The sequence below is a fragment of the Scardinius erythrophthalmus genome, assembly GCF_964197995.2.
Source record: "Scardinius erythrophthalmus genome assembly, chromosome: 8".
Lineage (NCBI taxonomy): Eukaryota > Metazoa > Chordata > Actinopteri > Cypriniformes > Leuciscidae > Scardinius > Scardinius erythrophthalmus.
Window position 1 is genome coordinate 17,250,664 of NC_138228.1, and position 20,422 is coordinate 17,271,085.

Below are 20,422 nucleotides of genomic sequence, written 5' to 3' on the forward strand. Positions count from 1 at the left end.
TTTGGTAGAATGCTAAAAACATGAAAATCATGCACTTTTTTTTTCCAACACTTATGAAGCCAAAATGTCACCGCATACCAGGAATGACCCAATTGCATAAATAAAGCTATGAGATCGTTAAAATTAGAAATCAGGAGAAAAAACAAACAAACAAGTAGGCTACTTTTAATATATGTCCAAATAGAAACTGTTATTTAAAATTGTAATAATATATCACAGTAGGCCTATTACTGTTGTTTATAGCCCAGGCTATATATTTTAATCAAATAAATGCAGGCTGGGTGGGGTGAGCATAAGGGACTTGTTTCAAAAACATTTAAAAATCCAACACACACACACACACACACACACACACGCATACGTTTCAAGTTTTGAAAAATACAACAACCAATAGCAATGTTGTGAAATATTATAACAATTGAGTGTAGAACTATATAGGATTATGCGACGGTTCAGAAAATTCACGGTTCGGTTCAACCGCTGTCTGTTGCATTGAGACTCTGGTATGGCTTTATTTTGAAATTCTCGTCAGCAAAATAGAGGGAAAACAAACAATATTGACAATATTGTTTATTAAATGTAACTCACAATGTTAATTTATTGTTAATTTAACTGTTCCGTTCCGTTCGCCTTACATACTTAATAATCGTGACCTAAACATTACGTACGCCAATAGCAGCGCTTAGAAATCGTGACGTGCGCCAATAGCAGCTGCAAAGCAGAAGCATTATGTGGGAAATACCGACTGTTTTAACGAATAAACGTAGAATTTGTGTTCTTATCGTGTTTAACACATCTATATTTGATCGCGCGAGTATATTAAAACGTGAGAAAAATCGCAGTTTGAATTTCCAGTTACCGTCGCAGAGAAAGACAGGTCGAGTCTGCCATATAAATAGCCGCCGCGCGCTCTCAGTATCAGTCGTTGAGAGCGGGCAGGCTGGCGTCTCCCCATTGATCGCTAGATGGGTCGGCTGATCTGGGTTGAGTGTGCTGCCATCGCAGCTCGATGACCTTTTTGGTTTATTTAAATAGTCCAAGAAATTTATACTGTACAACACCAGTGGTCTCCAACATGGTGGGTGCCCGCGGGCACCTGCTAGCCCGCATGGAGTCTCAGTCGCCCGCCGAGCACCTTCTATAAACAGCCTGAATTCGAATCTTTCTTTTTTTTTTTTTTTTTTTTTTCATGATAATGACATAAAATGAGAAAATAACTATTGGTAACATTTCATATAACATTAAAACACAATAAAACCACTCAATCATTTAAAATATTTAGAATCTGCACGTCGAGACGCGAGCTTCAGTGCACCAGCTTCAGTTCTTCAGTTCACAAGCAATGCAATCGCGCCGGCGCCTCCATGATTAGATTATCTGCTATATTTGCCTTCTAATTTATTAAATCCAGGCAACTGGTTGATGAAACACTGATTAAAATTAAGATACAATTTATACAAAACGAAATTCACTTTAAAGAATGGCTTTCTACAAAAAAATAAATAAAAAGATCTTTCTATTCATCAAAGAATCCTAAAAAAATGTAAATAACTGTTTTCAACATTGATAATAGCAACGAATGCTTTTTGACCATTATTCATATATCATATTAGAATGATTTCTGAAGGATCACGTGACACTGAAGACTGGACTAATGATGCTGAAAATTCAGCTTTGATCACAGAAATAAATTATAATTATATATTCGTATTGAACCGTTGTTGGCTTTCGGCTCGGTCCTGCCGACCAAAGTTTAGATAGCAGTCGCGCTGGCGGGAACACAACAAACGCTGCCCAACATCAAATGGCAAACTCAATCATGCATGCGATAATCATTTGCGCTTCTGCTTCACTGACAGTTTATCAGTTTGGACCAACGTCAGTGCAGCGCGAGCCGATCTTGATCAAGCGACACTCTGTTACTACACAAAGATATAGGCTAAAGAAAGCATGTGAATTCGCCACAGAAATTATAACTTCGCTGCGAGATCTAGTGAGAAGCATCCAAATTTCTCCGTTATTACCCGTAGATCTTGACCGCGCGTTATTACCCTGCGGTCAGTTGGATTTTTTTAATGTTTTTTGAAATAAGTCTCTTATGCTTACCCAGCCTGCATTTATTTGATGATTAAAATGTAGTATAAACAACAGTATTGTTATGTATTATTACAATTTTAAATAACAGTTTCTATTTGGACATAAAAGGTTTTTTTTTTTTTTTTTTTTTTTTTTTTTTTCTGTGATGCAAAGATGCATTTTCAGCATCATTACTCCAATCTTCAGTGTCACGTGATCCTTAGAAATCATTCTTTATATGCTGACTTGCTGCTCAAGAAACAATCATTATTAGGCCTATTATTATTATTATCAATGTTGAAATCAGTTGTGCTGCTTCATATTTTTGGGGAAACTGTGATCATTTTTTAAAGGATTCTTTGAACAGAAAGTTCATATTCATATACATTTTTTAAATAGATTTTTGTTGTTGTTGTTGTTGTTACAATGTTAAAGTCTTTACTGTCAGTTTTGACCAATTTAATGCTTCCTTGTTGAATGAAAGTATTAATTTGTTTTGAAAAACTACTGACCCCATACTTTTGAATGGTATAGTTTGTTTCATTACACTACATTTATTCATTTAACTTTATTGACTTAGAAATTAAGAAAATGACAGGCAATTTATGTTATATGAATTTGTATGTTTCAATATGTGGTATCGTCAGGTTTTTATACCTCAAATTAAAACCCAGTGATGTCTGCAGATCTAATGGTAACAAAATAAAAACCAAACTAAGATGATGTATCCATGAAGAAAAAATATGTTTATTTTGTGTTACATGATACCTACTGGTGTTGCCTACCGTACCTCTATGAACAGTGCTAATTCAGGTTAAGAATACACTGTGACAGAGGCAAAAAATTAATTAATTAATTAAATAAATAAATAAATAAATAAATAAATAAATAATAATAATAATAATAATAATAACAACACTAATGATTATGATGACGCACGCAAAACAGAGAGAAAAGACTAAATTCTATTAGAATAATTACACAATACCACTGTTACCAGTCAAATTAAATCATTAAATGAAAATCCATCTTTGCAGTGCATATATATAGGTGACACAGAAGTGGCATCAGATCTGGCATTAATATATTTTCACTGCATTTACAATTGGGTCATTCCTGGTATGCGGTGACTTTCCTGTCCCAATGATTTATTTACTCATATTTTCTCTAAAATGAGTCACATATTTATAATAAATGGCTTAAATTGTAGATTTAAATATTCCTTACCATTTAAACAGAGATAATAGACATTAAAAATACTATTTTGTATTTTACACAATTTTAATTGATGTATGCATTCAATTTTATCATGTCCTCAGTGCACAGTAATCAACTTCTGCAAGAAATGTAAACAATGAAATGACAAAAAACTCAAAATATTTTTAAATTATGTTATTAACTAGGCTAAACTGCCTCTAATCATACATATAAATCATGTGAAAATATAGGTCTTTTTCTTAAAAAATTCTTCAATTACTGCATCCCTGAAGTCATCTTCCACCCTGTTAGAATGCACTTTTCTGCCTTCCAAATCCGACTGCAATTTCATTAAAACCATTTTCAAGAAGTGACATCATTTCTTTTTCCCGCTTGAATTCAACTGTACAAACTGAGATAAGCTCCAACTCTCACTCCTAACTTTTTTTGTTGTTTTTGAAATGTTATCCTGCTTGTCTCAACCTTAAAGTTCCACCCTGTTAGGCTACGTTAGTGAGAATGTTTTTCCTATCAAAAAAATGTAAAAACAAATCTGACATAGTTATAAAATTTCTGTTCATCTGTAGAAGGTTAGCTAGCTAAATGTTGATCACTCAAAGAGCTATGACTAACTTAGCTCAGAATTTTCCACCCTGTTAGATTCCACCCTGTTAGATCTATACACCTAACAGGGTGGAATGTGAAACTAACAGGGTGGAAATTCTAATGGGATTTTGTATATGTTTGTTAATCTGGTTATTTCAAGTTAATTATAGTATCTTTATTTTTAATCAAATATAAATAAATAAAAATTTAATTTATTATGTCTGTCTTCTCTAATTTGTAAATATTTCTCTAGCCATCTGAAGAGAGAATTGTTTAGCCACCATAATTGATTGTGATTAGGAACCACATAACTATTTTTTGTGTCCCTCCCCCAAAGGAAATTTGGATTTTTTTTTATTTTATTGTTTTGAAACAGTATTATATAGGTGCAATTACACACATTACTGATGGCAAACCATGCAGGACAATGACAAAAAGCTCATCCACTGAACCTTTTAACACTGGTGTTCCACCCTGTTATATTCTATTCCACCCTGTTATGCCTCTTTCCACCCTGTTAGACCAGTCATTTTAAATAATAATTTGACAGCAACGTTAAATGTTTGGTATACTTTTTTGTCTTATTTTGTGAGGTGAGGAGCACGAACAGCATATATATGTTTTTGAGCCAATTTTTTTATTATTATTTACCATATTATTTGCAAAAATGGGCACAAAAAGTACCTGTTTTTAATAATCAAGACATATACTATTCATCAAAAATTGTTTTGCTTGTTTCAAGAAGAAAAAAAAATTCTAAGATGGCATAAGGGACATATACTACCCAAGAAAAGTTTATTATTGTTTAACATTTACATTATTAACATGTTGTGATAACTATGTATATGTCCCTAACAGGGTGGAATATTTTCATGGACAGTGTCTGAACAATCTAGCCATAATTATTATTTTTTGAGTCCCTGAGCTTGACCAATATGTATTCCTTATAGGTAAACATGTCACTATTTTGGTAGAATGCTAAAAACATGAAAATCATGCACTTTTTTTTTCCAACACTTATGAAGCCAAAATGTCACCGCATACCAGGAATGACCCAATTGCATAAATAAAGCTATGAGATCGTTAAAATTAGAAATCAGGAGAAAAAACAAACAAACAAGTAGGCTACTTTTAATATATGTCCAAATAGAAACTGTTATTTAAAATTGTAATAATATATCACAGTAGGCCTATTACTGTTGTTTATAGCCCAGGCTATATATTTTAATCAAATAAATGCAGGCTGGGTGGGGTGAGCATAAGGGACTTGTTTCAAAAACATTTAAAAATCCAACACACACACACACACACACACACACACGCATACGTTTCAAGTTTTGAAAAATACAACAACCAATAGCAATGTTGTGAAATATTATAACAATTGAGTGTAGAACTATATAGGATTATGCGACGGTTCAGAAAATTCACGGTTCGGTTCAACCGCTGTCTGTTGCATTGAGACTCTGGTATGGCTTTATTTTGAAATTCTCGTCAGCAAAATAGAGGGAAAACAAACAATATTGACAATATTGTTTATTAAATGTAACTCACAATGTTAATTTATTGTTAATTTAACTGTTCCGTTCCGTTCGCCTTACATACTTAATAATCGTGACCTAAACATTACGTACGCCAATAGCAGCGCTTAGAAATCGTGACGTGCGCCAATAGCAGCTGCAAAGCAGAAGCATTATGTGGGAAATACCGACTGTTTTAACGAATAAACGTAGAATTTGTGTTCTTATCGTGTTTAACACATCTATATTTGATCGCGCGAGTATATTAAAACGTGAGAAAAATCGCAGTTTGAATTTCCAGTTACCGTCGCAGAGAAAGACAGGTCGAGTCTGCCATATAAATAGCCGCCGCGCGCTCTCAGTATCAGTCGTTGAGAGCGGGCAGGCTGGCGTCTCCCCATTGATCGCTAGATGGGTCGGCTGATCTGGGTTGAGTGTGCTGCCATCGCAGCTCGATGACCTTTTTGGTTTATTTAAATAGTCCAAGAAATTTATACTGTACAACACCAGTGGTCTCCAACATGGTGGGTGCCCGCGGGCACCTGCTAGCCCGCATGGAGTCTCAGTCGCCCGCCGAGCACCTTCTATAAACAGCCTGAATTCGAATCTTTCTTTTTTTTTTTTTTTTTTTTTTCATGATAATGACATAAAATGAGAAAATAACTATTGGTAACATTTCATATAACATTAAAACACAATAAAACCACTCAATCATTTAAAATATTTAGAATCTGCACGTCGAGACGCGAGCTTCAGTGCACCAGCTTCAGTTCTTCAGTTCACAAGCAATGCAATCGCGCCGGCGCCTCCATGATTAGATTATCTGCTATATTTGCCTTCTAATTTATTAAATCCAGGCAACTGGTTGATGAAACACTGATTAAAATTAAGATACAATTTATACAAAACGAAATTCACTTTAAAGAATGGCTTTCTACAAAAAAATAAATAAAAAGATCTTTCTATTCATCAAAGAATCCTAAAAAAATGTAAATAACTGTTTTCAACATTGATAATAGCAACGAATGCTTTTTGACCATTATTCATATATCATATTAGAATGATTTCTGAAGGATCACGTGACACTGAAGACTGGACTAATGATGCTGAAAATTCAGCTTTGATCACAGAAATAAATTATAATTATATATTCGTATTGAACCGTTGTTGGCTTTCGGCTCGGTCCTGCCGACCAAAGTTTAGATAGCAGTCGCGCTGGCGGGAACACAACAAACGCTGCCCAACATCAAATGGCAAACTCAATCATGCATGCGATAATCATTTGCGCTTCTGCTTCACTGACAGTTTATCAGTTTGGACCAACGTCAGTGCAGCGCGAGCCGATCTTGATCAAGCGACACTCTGTTACTACACAAAGATATAGGCTAAAGAAAGCATGTGAATTCGCCACAGAAATTATAACTTCGCTGCGAGATCTAGTGAGAAGCATCCAAATTTCTCCGTTATTACCCGTAGATCTTGACCGCGCGTTATTACCCTGCGGTCAGTTGGATTTTTTTAATGTTTTTTGAAATAAGTCTCTTATGCTTACCCAGCCTGCATTTATTTGATGATTAAAATGTAGTATAAACAACAGTATTGTTATGTATTATTACAATTTTAAATAACAGTTTCTATTTGGACATAAAAGGTTTTTTTTTTTTTTTTTTTTTTTTTTTTTTTCTGTGATGCAAAGATGCATTTTCAGCATCATTACTCCAATCTTCAGTGTCACGTGATCCTTAGAAATCATTCTTTATATGCTGACTTGCTGCTCAAGAAACAATCATTATTAGGCCTATTATTATTATTATCAATGTTGAAATCAGTTGTGCTGCTTCATATTTTTGGGGAAACTGTGATCATTTTTTAAAGGATTCTTTGAACAGAAAGTTCATATTCATATACATTTTTTAAATAGATTTTTGTTGTTGTTGTTGTTGTTACAATGTTAAAGTCTTTACTGTCAGTTTTGACCAATTTAATGCTTCCTTGTTGAATGAAAGTATTAATTTGTTTTGAAAAACTACTGACCCCATACTTTTGAATGGTATAGTTTGTTTCATTACACTACATTTATTCATTTAACTTTATTGACTTAGAAATTAAGAAAATGACAGGCAATTTATGTTATATGAATTTGTATGTTTCAATATGTGGTATCGTCAGGTTTTTATACCTCAAATTAAAACCCAGTGATGTCTGCAGATCTAATGGTAACAAAATAAAAACCAAACTAAGATGATGTATCCATGAAGAAAAAATATGTTTATTTTGTGTTACATGATACCTACTGGTGTTGCCTACCGTACCTCTATGAACAGTGCTAATTCAGGTTAAGAATACACTGTGACAGAGGCAAAAAATTAATTAATTAATTAAATAAATAAATAAATAAATAAATAAATAATAATAATAATAATAATAATAACAACACTAATGATTATGATGACGCACGCAAAACAGAGAGAAAAGACTAAATTCTATTAGAATAATTACACAATACCACTGTTACCAGTCAAATTAAATCATTAAATGAAAATCCATCTTTGCAGTGCATATATATAGGTGACACAGAAGTGGCATCAGATCTGGCATTAATATATTTTCACTGCATTTACAATTGGGTCATTCCTGGTATGCGGTGACTTTCCTGTCCCAATGATTTATTTACTCATATTTTCTCTAAAATGAGTCACATATTTATAATAAATGGCTTAAATTGTAGATTTAAATATTCCTTACCATTTAAACAGAGATAATAGACATTAAAAATACTATTTTGTATTTTACACAATTTTAATTGATGTATGCATTCAATTTTATCATGTCCTCAGTGCACAGTAATCAACTTCTGCAAGAAATGTAAACAATGAAATGACAAAAAACTCAAAATATTTTTAAATTATGTTATTAACTAGGCTAAACTGCCTCTAATCATACATATAAATCATGTGAAAATATAGGTCTTTTTCTTAAAAAATTCTTCAATTACTGCGTCCCTGAAGTCATCTTCCACCCTGTTAGAATGCACTTTTCTGCCTTCCAAATCCGACTGCAATTTCATTAAAACCATTTTCAAGAAGTGACATCATTTCTTTTTCCCGCTTGAATTCAACTGTACAAACTGAGATAAGCTCCAACTCTCACTCCTAACTTTTTTTGTTGTTTTTGAAATGTTATCCTGCTTGTCTCAACCTTAAAGTTCCACCCTGTTATAGGCTACGTTAGTGAGAATGTTTTTCCTATCAAAAAAATGTAAAAACAAATCTGACATAGTTATAAAATTTCTGTTCATCTGTAGAAGGTTAGCTAGCTAAATGTTGATCACTCAAAGAGCTATGACTAACTTAGCTCAGAATTTTCCACCCTGTTAGATTCCACCCTGTTAGATCTATACACCTAACAGGGTGGAATGTGAAACTAACAGGGTGGAAATTCTAATGGGATTTTGTATATGTTTGTTAATCTGGTTATTTCAAATTAATTATAGTATCTTTATTTTTAATCAAATATAAATAAATAAAAATTTAATTTATTATGTCTGTCTTCTCTAATTTGTAAATATTTCTCTAGCCATCTGAAGAGAGAATTGTTTAGCCACCATAATTGATTGTGATTAGGAACCACATAACTATTTTTTGTGTCCCTCCCCCAAAGGAAATTTGGATTTTTTTTTATTTTATTGTTTTGAAACAGTATTATATAGGTGCAATTACACACATTACTGATGGCAAACCATGCAGGACAATGACAAAAAGCTCATCCACTGAACCTTTTAACACTGGTGTTCCACCCTGTTATATTCTATTCCACCCTGTTATGCCTCTTTCCACCCTGTTAGACCAGTCATTTTAAATAATAATTTGACAGCAACGTTAAATGTTTGGTATACTTTTTTGTCTTATTTTGTGAGGTGAGGAGCACGAACAGCATATATATGTTTTTGAGCCAATTTTTTTATTATTATTTACCATATTATTTGCAAAAATGGGCACAAAAAGTACCTGTTTTTAATAATCAAGACATATACTATTCATCAAAAATTGTTTTGCTTGTTTCAAGAAGAAAAAAAAATTCTAAGATGGCATAAGGGACATATACTACCCAAGAAAAGTTTATTATTGTTTAACATTTACATTATTAACATGTTGTGATAACTATGTATATGTCCCTAACAGGGTGGAATATTTTCATGGACAGTGTCTGAACAATCTAGCCATAATTATTATTTTTTGAGTCCCTGAGCTTGACCAATATGTATTCCTTATAGGTAAACATGTCACTATTTTGGTAGAATGCTAAAAACATGAAAATCATGCACTTTTTTTTTCCAACACTTATGAAGCCAAAATGTCACCGCATACCAGGAATGACCCAATTGCATAAATAAAGCTATGAGATCGTTGAAATTAGAAATCAGGAGAAAAAACAAACAAACAAGTAGGCTACTTTTAATATATGTCCAAATAGAAACTGTTATTTAAAATTGTAATAATATATCACAGTAGGCCTATTACTGTTGTTTATAGCCCAGGCTATATATTTTAATCAAATAAATGCAGGCTGGGTGGGGTGAGCATAAGGGACTTGTTTCAAAAACATTTAAAAATCCAACACACACACACACACACACACACACACGCATACGTTTCAAGTTTTGAAAAATACAACAACCAATAGCAATGTTGTGAAATATTATAACAATTGAGTGTAGAACTATATAGGATTATGCGACGGTTCAGAAAATTCACGGTTCGGTTCAACCGCTGTCTGTTGCATTGAGACTCTGGTATGGCTTTATTTTGAAATTCTCGTCAGCAAAATAGAGGGAAAACAAACAATATTGACAATATTGTTTATTAAATGTAACTCACAATGTTAATTTATTGTTAATTTAACTGTTCCGTTCCGTTCGCCTTACATACTTAATAATCGTGACCTAAACATTACGTACGCCAATAGCAGCGCTTAGAAATCGTGACGTGCGCCAATAGCAGCTGCAAAGCAGAAGCATTATGTGGGAAATACCGACTGTTTTAACGAATAAACGTAGAATTTGTGTTCTTATCGTGTTTAACACATCTATATATTTGATCGCGCGAGTATATTAAAACGTGAGAAAAATCGCAGTTTGAATTTCCAGTTACCGTCGAAGAGAAAGACAGGTCGAGTCTGCCATATAAATAGCCGCCGCGCGCTCTCAGTATCAGTCGTTGAGAGCGGGCAGGCTGGCGTCTCCCCATTGATCGCTAGATGGGTCGGCTGATCTGGGTTGAGTGTGCTGCCATCGCAGCTCGATGACCTTTTTGGTTTATTTAAATAGTCCAAGAAATTTATACTGTACAACACCAGTGGTCTCCAACATGGTGGGTGCCCGCGGGCACCTGCTAGCCCGCATGGAGTCTCAGTCGCCCGCCGAGCACCTTCTATAAACAGCCTGAATTCGAATCTTTCTTTTTTTTTTTTTTTTTTTTTTTTTCATGATAATGACATAAAATGAGAAAATAACTATTGGTAACATTTCATATAACATTAAAACACAATAAAACCACTCAATCATTTAAAATATTTAGAATCTGCACGTCGAGACGCGAGCTTCAGTGCACCAGCTTCAGTTCTTCAGTTCACAAGCAATGCAATCGCGCCGGCGCCTCCATGATTAGATTATCTGCTATATTTGCCTTCTAATTTATTAAATCCAGGCAACTGGTTGATGAAACACTGATTAAAATTAAGATACAATTTATACAAAACGAAATTCACTTTAAAGAATGGCTTTCTACAAAAAAATAAATAAAAAGATCTTTCTATTCATCAAAGAATCCTAAAAAAATGTAAATAACTGTTTTCAACATTGATAATAGCAACGAATGCTTTTTGACCATTATTCATATATCATATTAGAATGATTTCTGAAGGATCACGTGACACTGAAGACTGGACTAATGATGCTGAAAATTCAGCTTTGATCACAGAAATAAATTATAATTATATATTCGTATTGAACCGTTGTTGGCTTTCGGCTCGGTCCTGCCGACCAAAGTTTAGATAGCAGTCGCGCTGGCGGGAACACAACAAACGCTGCCCAACATCAAATGGCAAACTCAATCATGCATGCGATAATCATTTGCGCTTCTGCTTCACTGACAGTTTATCAGTTTGGACCAACGTCAGTGCAGCGCGAGCCGATCTTGATCAAGCGACACTCTGTCACTACACAAAGATATAGGCTAAAGAAAGCATGTGAATTCGCCACAGAAATTATAACTTCGCTGCGAGATCTAGTGAGAAGCATCCAAATTTCTCCGTTATTACCCGTAGATCTTGACCGCGCGTTATTACCCTGCGGTCAGTTGGATTTTTTTAATGTTTTTTGAAATAAGTCTCTTATGCTTACCCAGCCTGCATTTATTTGATGATTAAAATATAGTATAAACAACAGTATTGTTATGTATTATTACAATTTTAAATAACAGTTTCTATTTGGACATAAAAGGTTTTTTTTTTTTTTTTTTTTTTTTTTTTTTCTGTGATGCAAAGATGCATTTTCAGCATCATTACTCCAATCTTCAGTGTCACGTGATCCTTAGAAATCATTCTTTATATGCTGACTTGCTGCTCAAGAAACAATCATTATTAGGCCTATTATTATTATTATCAATGTTGAAATCAGTTGTGCTGCTTCATATTTTTGGGGAAACTGTGATCATTTTTTAAAGGATTCTTTGAACAGAAAGTTCATATTCATATACATTTTTTAAATAGATTTTTGTTGTTGTTGTTGTTGTTACAATGTTAAAGTCTTTACTGTCAGTTTTGACCAATTTAATGCTTCCTTGTTGAATGAAAGTATTAATTTGTTTTGAAAAACTACTGACCCCATACTTTTGAATGGTATAGTTTGTTTCATTACACTACATTTATTCATTTAACTTTATTGACTTAGAAATTAAGAAAATGACAGGCAATTTATGTTATATGAATTTGTATGTTTCAATATGTGGTATCGTCAGGTTTTTATACCTCAAATTAAAACCCAGTGATGTCTGCAGATCTAATGGTAACAAAATAAAAACCAAACTAAGATGATGTATCCATGAAGAAAAAATATGTTTATTTTGTGTTACATGATACCTACTGGTGTTGCCTACCGTACCTCTATGAACAGTGCTAATTCAGGTTAAGAATACACTGTGACAGAGGCAAAAAATTAATTAATTAATTAAATAAATAAATAAATAAATAAATAAATAATAATAATAATAATAATAATAACAACACTAATGATTATGATGACGCACGCAAAACAGAGAGAAAAGACTAAATTCTATTAGAATAATTACACAATACCACTGTTACCAGTCAAATTAAATCATTAAATGAAAATCCATCTTTGCAGTGCATATATATAGGTGACACAGAAGTGGCATCAGATCTGGCATTAATATATTTTCACTGCATTTACAATTGGGTCATTCCTGGTATGCGGTGACTTTCCTGTCCCAATGATTTATTTACTCATATTTTCTCTAAAATGAGTCACATATTTATAATAAATGGCTTAAATTGTAGATTTAAATATTCCTTACCATTTAAACAGAGATAATAGACATTAAAAATACTATTTTGTATTTTACACAATTTTAATTGATGTATGCATTCAATTTTATCATGTCCTCAGTGCACAGTAATCAACTTCTGCAAGAAATGTAAACAATGAAATGACAAAAAACTCAAAATATTTTTAAATTATGTTATTAACTAGGCTAAACTGCCTCTAATCATACATATAAATCATGTGAAAATATAGGTCTTTTTCTTAAAAAATTCTTCAATTACTGCGTCCCTGAAGTCATCTTCCACCCTGTTAGAATGCACTTTTCTGCCTTCCAAATCCGACTGCAATTTCATTAAAACCATTTTCAAGAAGTGACATCATTTCTTTTTCCCGCTTGAATTCAACTGTACAAACTGAGATAAGCTCCAACTCTCACTCCTAACTTTTTTTGTTGTTTTTGAAATGTTATCCTGCTTGTCTCAACCTTAAAGTTCCACCCTGTTATAGGCTACACTGTAAAAAAAAAATCTGTAAAAAAACGGTATTATTCCGGCAGCTGGGGCGCCAGAAAATTACCGTAAAATAACGGCAAAAAACAATCTCGTTAAAATACAGTAATTTTCCATAATTAAATAACAGATTATATCTTTAATATTACATTAAATCTTATGTAATTATTGGGATTTTTAATGTTTTAAAAAGTCATATACACATTTAAAACAATTAAATACTGTAAATTTAAGGTTTTATAAAATTATTTTATATAATAATGCTGTCTATCTACAGTAATTTTCTTTTAATATAGTTTTTATGTGTAAAATAACAATGAAATTATGTATAAAAAATGCACACAAGTACATAAATTCAAATACAAATGTTTGTAAATTTACAGTTTTATTTTTTATTTGTACAGATCCAATTTCACAACATCTCTAATTAAGTACTTAATAATAGCAAATGTACAGTCAATTTCTTTTAAATTAACTAAATGTATGAGTACAAATTACCTGCATATTTACAGTATTAGTAATTGAACAAACACTAAACATCAAGATAAGTGATTGATAGGAAATAGAAGCTTAGTATATAATTTAGAACATGTAAAAATATCCACAATAAAAAGCAATTACCGTATACCTTTACAGTATAACTTATTTTAACATTTACAATTACATTTTATCCAAAGTGACTAACCAATTAAGATAATAATTAAAGATAATAAAAAGCAACAAGTGCAGTGACAAGTCCCAGTTAGTCTAGTACAGTACACATAGAAAGGTGTTTTTTTTTTTTTTTTTTTACAAAGATTTAGTATTATTGGGTGAAGTGTTTATGAAAAAGATGGATCTTTAGCAGTTTCTTGAAAATGTGTTGCGTTGCGCCGGTCATTCCACCACCAGGAAACAGTCCAGGTAAATGTCAGTGAAAGTGGTTTTGTGTCTCTTTGGGATGATGGCACCACAAGGCGCCGTTTACTTGCAGAGCACAAGCTTCTGGAGGACACATAGATCGGAAGCAGTGAGTTTAGGCATAGGGCTACCTTTAAAGACAACTCTTGCTGCAGCATCTGGATCAGTTGCAGAGGTTTGACTGACACTGGAAGAGCTGCCAGGAGAGCATTACAATAGCCCAGTCTGGATAGAACAAGAGAGTTGTGTAGCTCCGATAGGAAGGGCCTGATCCTCCTAATGATAAGGCAAATCAGCAGGATCACAGCAAGTATGTTTTGGCTGAAAGCTGAACCATAAGCAGTTCTGTCTTGGCAAGGCTGATTTAAAGGGGAAGGTCATTCATCCAGCAAGAATTTTCCATCAGGTAGGCTGAGATGCGAGCAGCAACCGTCAGATCATCTAGCTGGATTAAAAGATATGTGTCATTAAGATAGTAGTGATAGGAAAAGTCATGTTTCTAAATGACAGAGCCCCAATAAGCAAAATGATGTCCGAAAGACTTCCTTTCAATGTCTTTGTTACAAAAATCAAAGGTTGAAATGCCGTCCACTGAGGAGCCAGAATGAAAGTTATGACGTCTTTTTTTGACGTGTTCTGCACGTCCGATATAGACGTTCATCGAACCTTCGTACAAGGTTAAAACTAGTTCAGATGTGGCCATTGTGGACATATTTCAACATCATTTATGGTCTCATTTAGACATAATTACTTTGATTATTGCTGTCAGATGATCTTAGGGAGAATGAACAGAGGTTTAGATGTTGATATTAGTTTAATTTGAAGTGTCACCATTGTGGCGATCCGTGTTTGCTTTAGTTGGGCTCTTGGTTCCCGTTCCTTTTACTTTAACTTTTCTTTGGCTGCTGTAACAGTGTGTTTGTGTAACACAATTGTTGTGGCAGAGAAAGCCAAGAAAAAGTTTGAGGTGTTATCAGTTCAATGTTGATGATGACATAATTATCACAAAAATGGGCCTTTAATATTGTGTTTAAAGTTTTGTGTTTATATTTGCCATTAATAACCAACAACCTTGTGGAACTGCATTATTGGTGCCAAAAACATTAAAATGATCACTTATTTGAAGGTGTATAAAAAGCATGTGCACATGATGTTTTGAGCATGAGTATCATACAGTCACACACAGACATCAAGATTGTGCATATGATTTCCAACAATGGTGACAATTTAAAAAAAGTACAAAACTCATCCTTAATTCCCAAGCTTTTTTTGGTTGTCATCGTTGTTGTGATTCATATCCAAAGTCTTGATGTCTGTGTGTGACTGTATGATACTCTTGCTCAAAACATAATGTGCACATGCTTTTTATACACCTTCAAATAAATACACCTTCACCAATAATGCAGTTCCAAAAGGTTGGTGGTTATTAATGGCAAATATAAACACAAAACTTTAAACACAATATTAAAGGCCCATTTTGTGATAATTATGTCATCATCAACATTGAACTGATAACACCTCAAACTTTTTCTAGGCTTTCTCTGCCACAACAATTGTGTTACACAAACACACTGTTACAGCAGCCAAAGAAAAGTTAAAATAAAAGGAACGGGAACCAAGAGCCCAACTAAAGCAAACACAGATCGCCACAATGGTGACACTTCAAATTAAACTAATATCAACATCTAAACCTCTGTTAATTCTCAGTAAGATCATAAGACAGCAATAGTCAAAGTAATTATGTCTAAATGAGACCATAAATGATGTTGAAATATGTCCACAATGGCCACATCTGAACTAGTTTTAACCTTGTACGAAGGTTCGATGAACGTCTATATCGGACGTGCAGAACACGTCAAAAAAAGACGTCATAACTTTCATTCTGGCTCCTCAGTGGACGGCATTTCAACGTCTGATTTTTGTAACAAAGACATTGAAAAGAAGTCTTTCGGACATCATTTTGCTTAGTGGGTAGTTAAAAAAATTTAAAAAAGAAAGAAAGATGGGTGGAATCTAACACAATCGTAATCTTGCTGTAGAAAATCCAAACCTTGTGCATACTTTTAGTGCAATCATATGGAATTATGAACATATGGAATCAGAACCGTTATGATTTTTATGTTTTAATGAATTCTTCCCATACCTTGTTTGCCATGATCATCTGCTTTCCACGTGACCTGAAATCACACACACACACACACACACACACACACACACACACACACACACACACACACACACACAAGTTATTTTAAAACTCAGTATTAGATTTACACATGTCAGAATATGTTCCATTGGGACAATGCAAAAACTCAAATGACTATGATCTTGAAGCTGAGCTGGAAAGGCTAACAGTAATATTTTGAGCTGCCATGTGATTTTAGCTAAGTTACATTTATAGAAAGTAATGTTAAATGAATATGATTTACTGTGACCAAGCTGCACACCTAGGTCCTAGGGGTTCATCATGTTGTATTCATATTCTAGTAGTCCTGTATCATCAACAAGTACGTTAAGTTACAGTATTTCGATTTCTTAACGGTCTTAATAAAGTTAGTCATGTTAACTATTACGAAATAAACAAAAGAAACACGGTAGGCCTATTTTTAGTAAAACTGTGGCTATTAGAATGGTAAAAAATAAGCTAAAAACGTGTTTACTACAATTTTATTATAATAAAATAAAGTATGTTTTTTAAGAGAAAAGTTTTCAGCTTCCAGACAGTGTTTCAAAATATCCCGCCATTTATTGGTTTAATGTTACTGACTATCATAACGAAGATTTTATACACAATTATGGACTTTAATATGAATAACAAGTCTACTAAAGATTGTTTTAGGTCTTTAAGTTAACAAGTAGAGATGTGGGTTGGGTTCAACTGATCTTTCTTAACACAGATCGATAATTAAAAACGCATGCTGCATTTTCAGTGTTTTGCCCTGACCCAGTTATAACTGAACATCATTTAAGAATGCTAACGTTAGCATGGAAACTGTCTAACCACTTAACACAAATGTAATATAAAATATCGTACACACATGTAGTATGAGACTCTTACCTCAGCCGTTGATCGGTCGGGATGAGGTCTGCTGTGACGACGAACCAGGCCACCGGGCGCGTTATTTCTGGACTGACACCCAGACTACAAACAACTAATATGTGTTCAGCGCTCCTGCTCACGGCTGGCTGCTTCTGTCGAATACGATTATAGCTTTGAACCACTGTGATCACAATCCACGACTACTTCACGAGCGTAGACTGAAACTTCAAATCTCCCGCTTGCCCTTGACACAGATCGACGACAGAGACAGATCTGTAGCTAACTGTTGTGGGAGGGACTAGCAGCAACGAACCGTAATGGCGGATAATTTCAATCTGCGCGCGCGCGCGCGGGCACACACACACACACACACACACACACACACACATACAAACGCACACAAAGCCACGCAGATTTGGAAAAACGATTAATAAAAGACATAAAATATAGGCCTAAATGAATTTTTCGGGCAAATAGCCTACAAATGATGATCAAAATGAACATCTATTTGCAAGACAAAATTAAAAGACTATAAATAATTAAATAGGCTTGCCTAATGTGTGTACAAATCTTAAAACTCACTTTAACCCCCACATGCTTAATAATCTTTAAGGAAAACATGTTTAGTGACTGCTGATTTCTGCAGTTATACCTTATTTTCTTTGTTTTCTAATTCCACAGAAATAATCTGTAAAATATTACTTAATTTTTTATGTAAAATTACACATAACCCTATAAAATTACAGAGAATTTCCTTTAAAAAACGTAAAATTAATGTAAAACCAAAATAAAAGCAATTACCTGTAAATTTAATAGTGGACCTTTAAATTACAACAAATATCTGTAAAATAACAGGTATTCACTGTATAATGACAAAACGACAAAATTCTGTTAAAAAATACAGACTGTTTCCTGTAAATTTACAGTTTTTTTTTACAGTGTACGTTAGTGAGAATGTTTTTCCTATCAAAAAAATGTAAAAACAAATCTGACATAGTTATAAAATTTCTGTTCATCTGTAGAAGGTTAGCTAGCTAAATGTTGATCACTCAAAGAGCTATGACTAACTTAGCTCAGAATTTTCCACCCTGTTAGATTCCACCCTGTTAGATCTATACACCTAACAGGGTGGAATGTGAAACTAACAGGGTGGAAATTCTAATGGGATTTTGTATATGTTTGTTAATCTGGTTATTTCAAATTAATTATAGTATCTTTATTTTTAATCAAATATAAATAAATAAAAATTTAATTTATTATGTCTGTCTTCTCTAATTTGTAAATATTTCTCTAGCCATCTGAAGAGAGAATTGTTTAGCCACCATAATTGATTGTGATTAGGAACCACATAACTATTTTTTGTGTCCCTCCCCCAAAGGAAATTTGGATTTTTTTTTATTTTATTGTTTTGAAACAGTATTATATAGGTGCAATTACACACATTACTGATGGCAAACCATGCAGGACAATGACAAAAAGCTCATCCACTGAACCTTTTAACACTGGTGTTCCACCCTGTTATATTCTATTCCACCCTGTTATGCCTCTTTCCACCCTGTTAGACCAGTCATTTTAAATAATAATTTGACAGCAACGTTAAATGTTTGGTATACTTTTTTGTCTTATTTTGTGAGGTGAGGAGCACGAACAGCATATATATGTTTTTGAGCCAATTTTTTTATTATTATTTACCATATTATTTGCAAAAATGGGCACAAAAAGTACCTGTTTTTAATAATCAAGACATATACTATTCATCAAAAATTGTTTTGAATTGTTTCAAGAAGAAAAAAAAATTCTAAGATGGCATAAGGGACATATACTACCCAAGAAAAGTTTATTATTGTTTAACATTTACATTATTAACATGTTGTGATAACTATGTATATGTCCCTAACAGGGTGGAATATTTTCATGGACAGTGTCTGAACAATCTAGCCATAATTATTATTTTTTGAGTCCCTGAGCTTGACCAATATGTATTCCTTATAGGTAAACATGTCACTATTTTGGTAGAATGCTAAAAACATGAAAATCATGCACTTTTTTTTTCCAACACTTATGAAGCCAAAATGTCACCGCATACCAGGAATGACCCAATTGCATAAATAAAGCTATGAGATCGTTGAAATTAGAAATCAGGAGAAAAAACAAACAAACAAGTAGGCTACTTTTAATATATGTCCAAATAGAAACTGTTATTTAAAATTGTAATAATATATCACAGTAGGCCTATTACTGTTGTTTATAGCCCAGGCTATATATTTTAATCAAATAAATGCAGGCTGGGTGGGGTGAGCATAAGGGACTTGTTTCAAAAACATTTAAAAATCCAACACACACACACACACACACACACACGCATACGTTTCAAGTTTTGAAAAATACAACAACCAATAGCAATGTTGTGAAATATTATAACAATTGAGTGTAGAACTATATAGGATTATGCGACGGTTCAGAAAATTCACGGTTCGGTTCAACCGCTGTCTGTTGCATTGAGACTCTGGTATGGCTTTATTTTGAAATTCTCGTCAGCAAAATAGAGGGAAAACAAACAATATTGACAATATTGTTTATTAAATGTAACTCACAATGTTAATTTATTGTTAATTTAACTGTTCCGTTCCGTTCGCCTTACATACTTAATAATCGTGACCTAAACATTACGTACGCCAATAGCAGCGCTTAGAAATCGTGACGTGCGCCAATAGCAGCTGCAAAGCAGAAGCATTATGTGGGAAATACCGACTGTTTTAACGAATAAACGTAGAATTTGTGTTCTTATCGTGTTTAACACATCTATATATTTGATCGCGCGAGTATATTAAAACGTGAGAAAAATCGCAGTTTGAATTTCCAGTTACCGTCGAAGAGAAAGACAGGTCGAGTCTGCCATATAAATAGCCGCCGCGCGCTCTCAGTATCAGTCGTTGAGAGCGGGCAGGCTGGCGTCTCCCCATTGATCGCTAGATGGGTCGGCTGATCTGGGTTGAGTGTGCTGCCATCGCAG

The 20,422-nt window shown here is 33.6% G+C and overlaps 1 long non-coding RNA gene across 1 annotated transcript; it reads right to left on the reverse strand.

Moving 5' to 3' along the window:
* Positions 1–13,840: 13,840 nt before the first annotated feature.
* LOC308694490 lies at positions 13,841–18,272 on the reverse strand. Its single transcript, XR_014030602.1, has 3 exons — positions 17,428–18,272; positions 16,513–16,546; positions 13,841–14,814 (listed from the first exon to the last, which is right to left on the reverse strand). It is a non-coding gene; the product is annotated as an uncharacterized lncRNA (long non-coding RNA).
* Between the last annotated feature and the right edge of the window lie 2,150 nt (positions 18,273–20,422).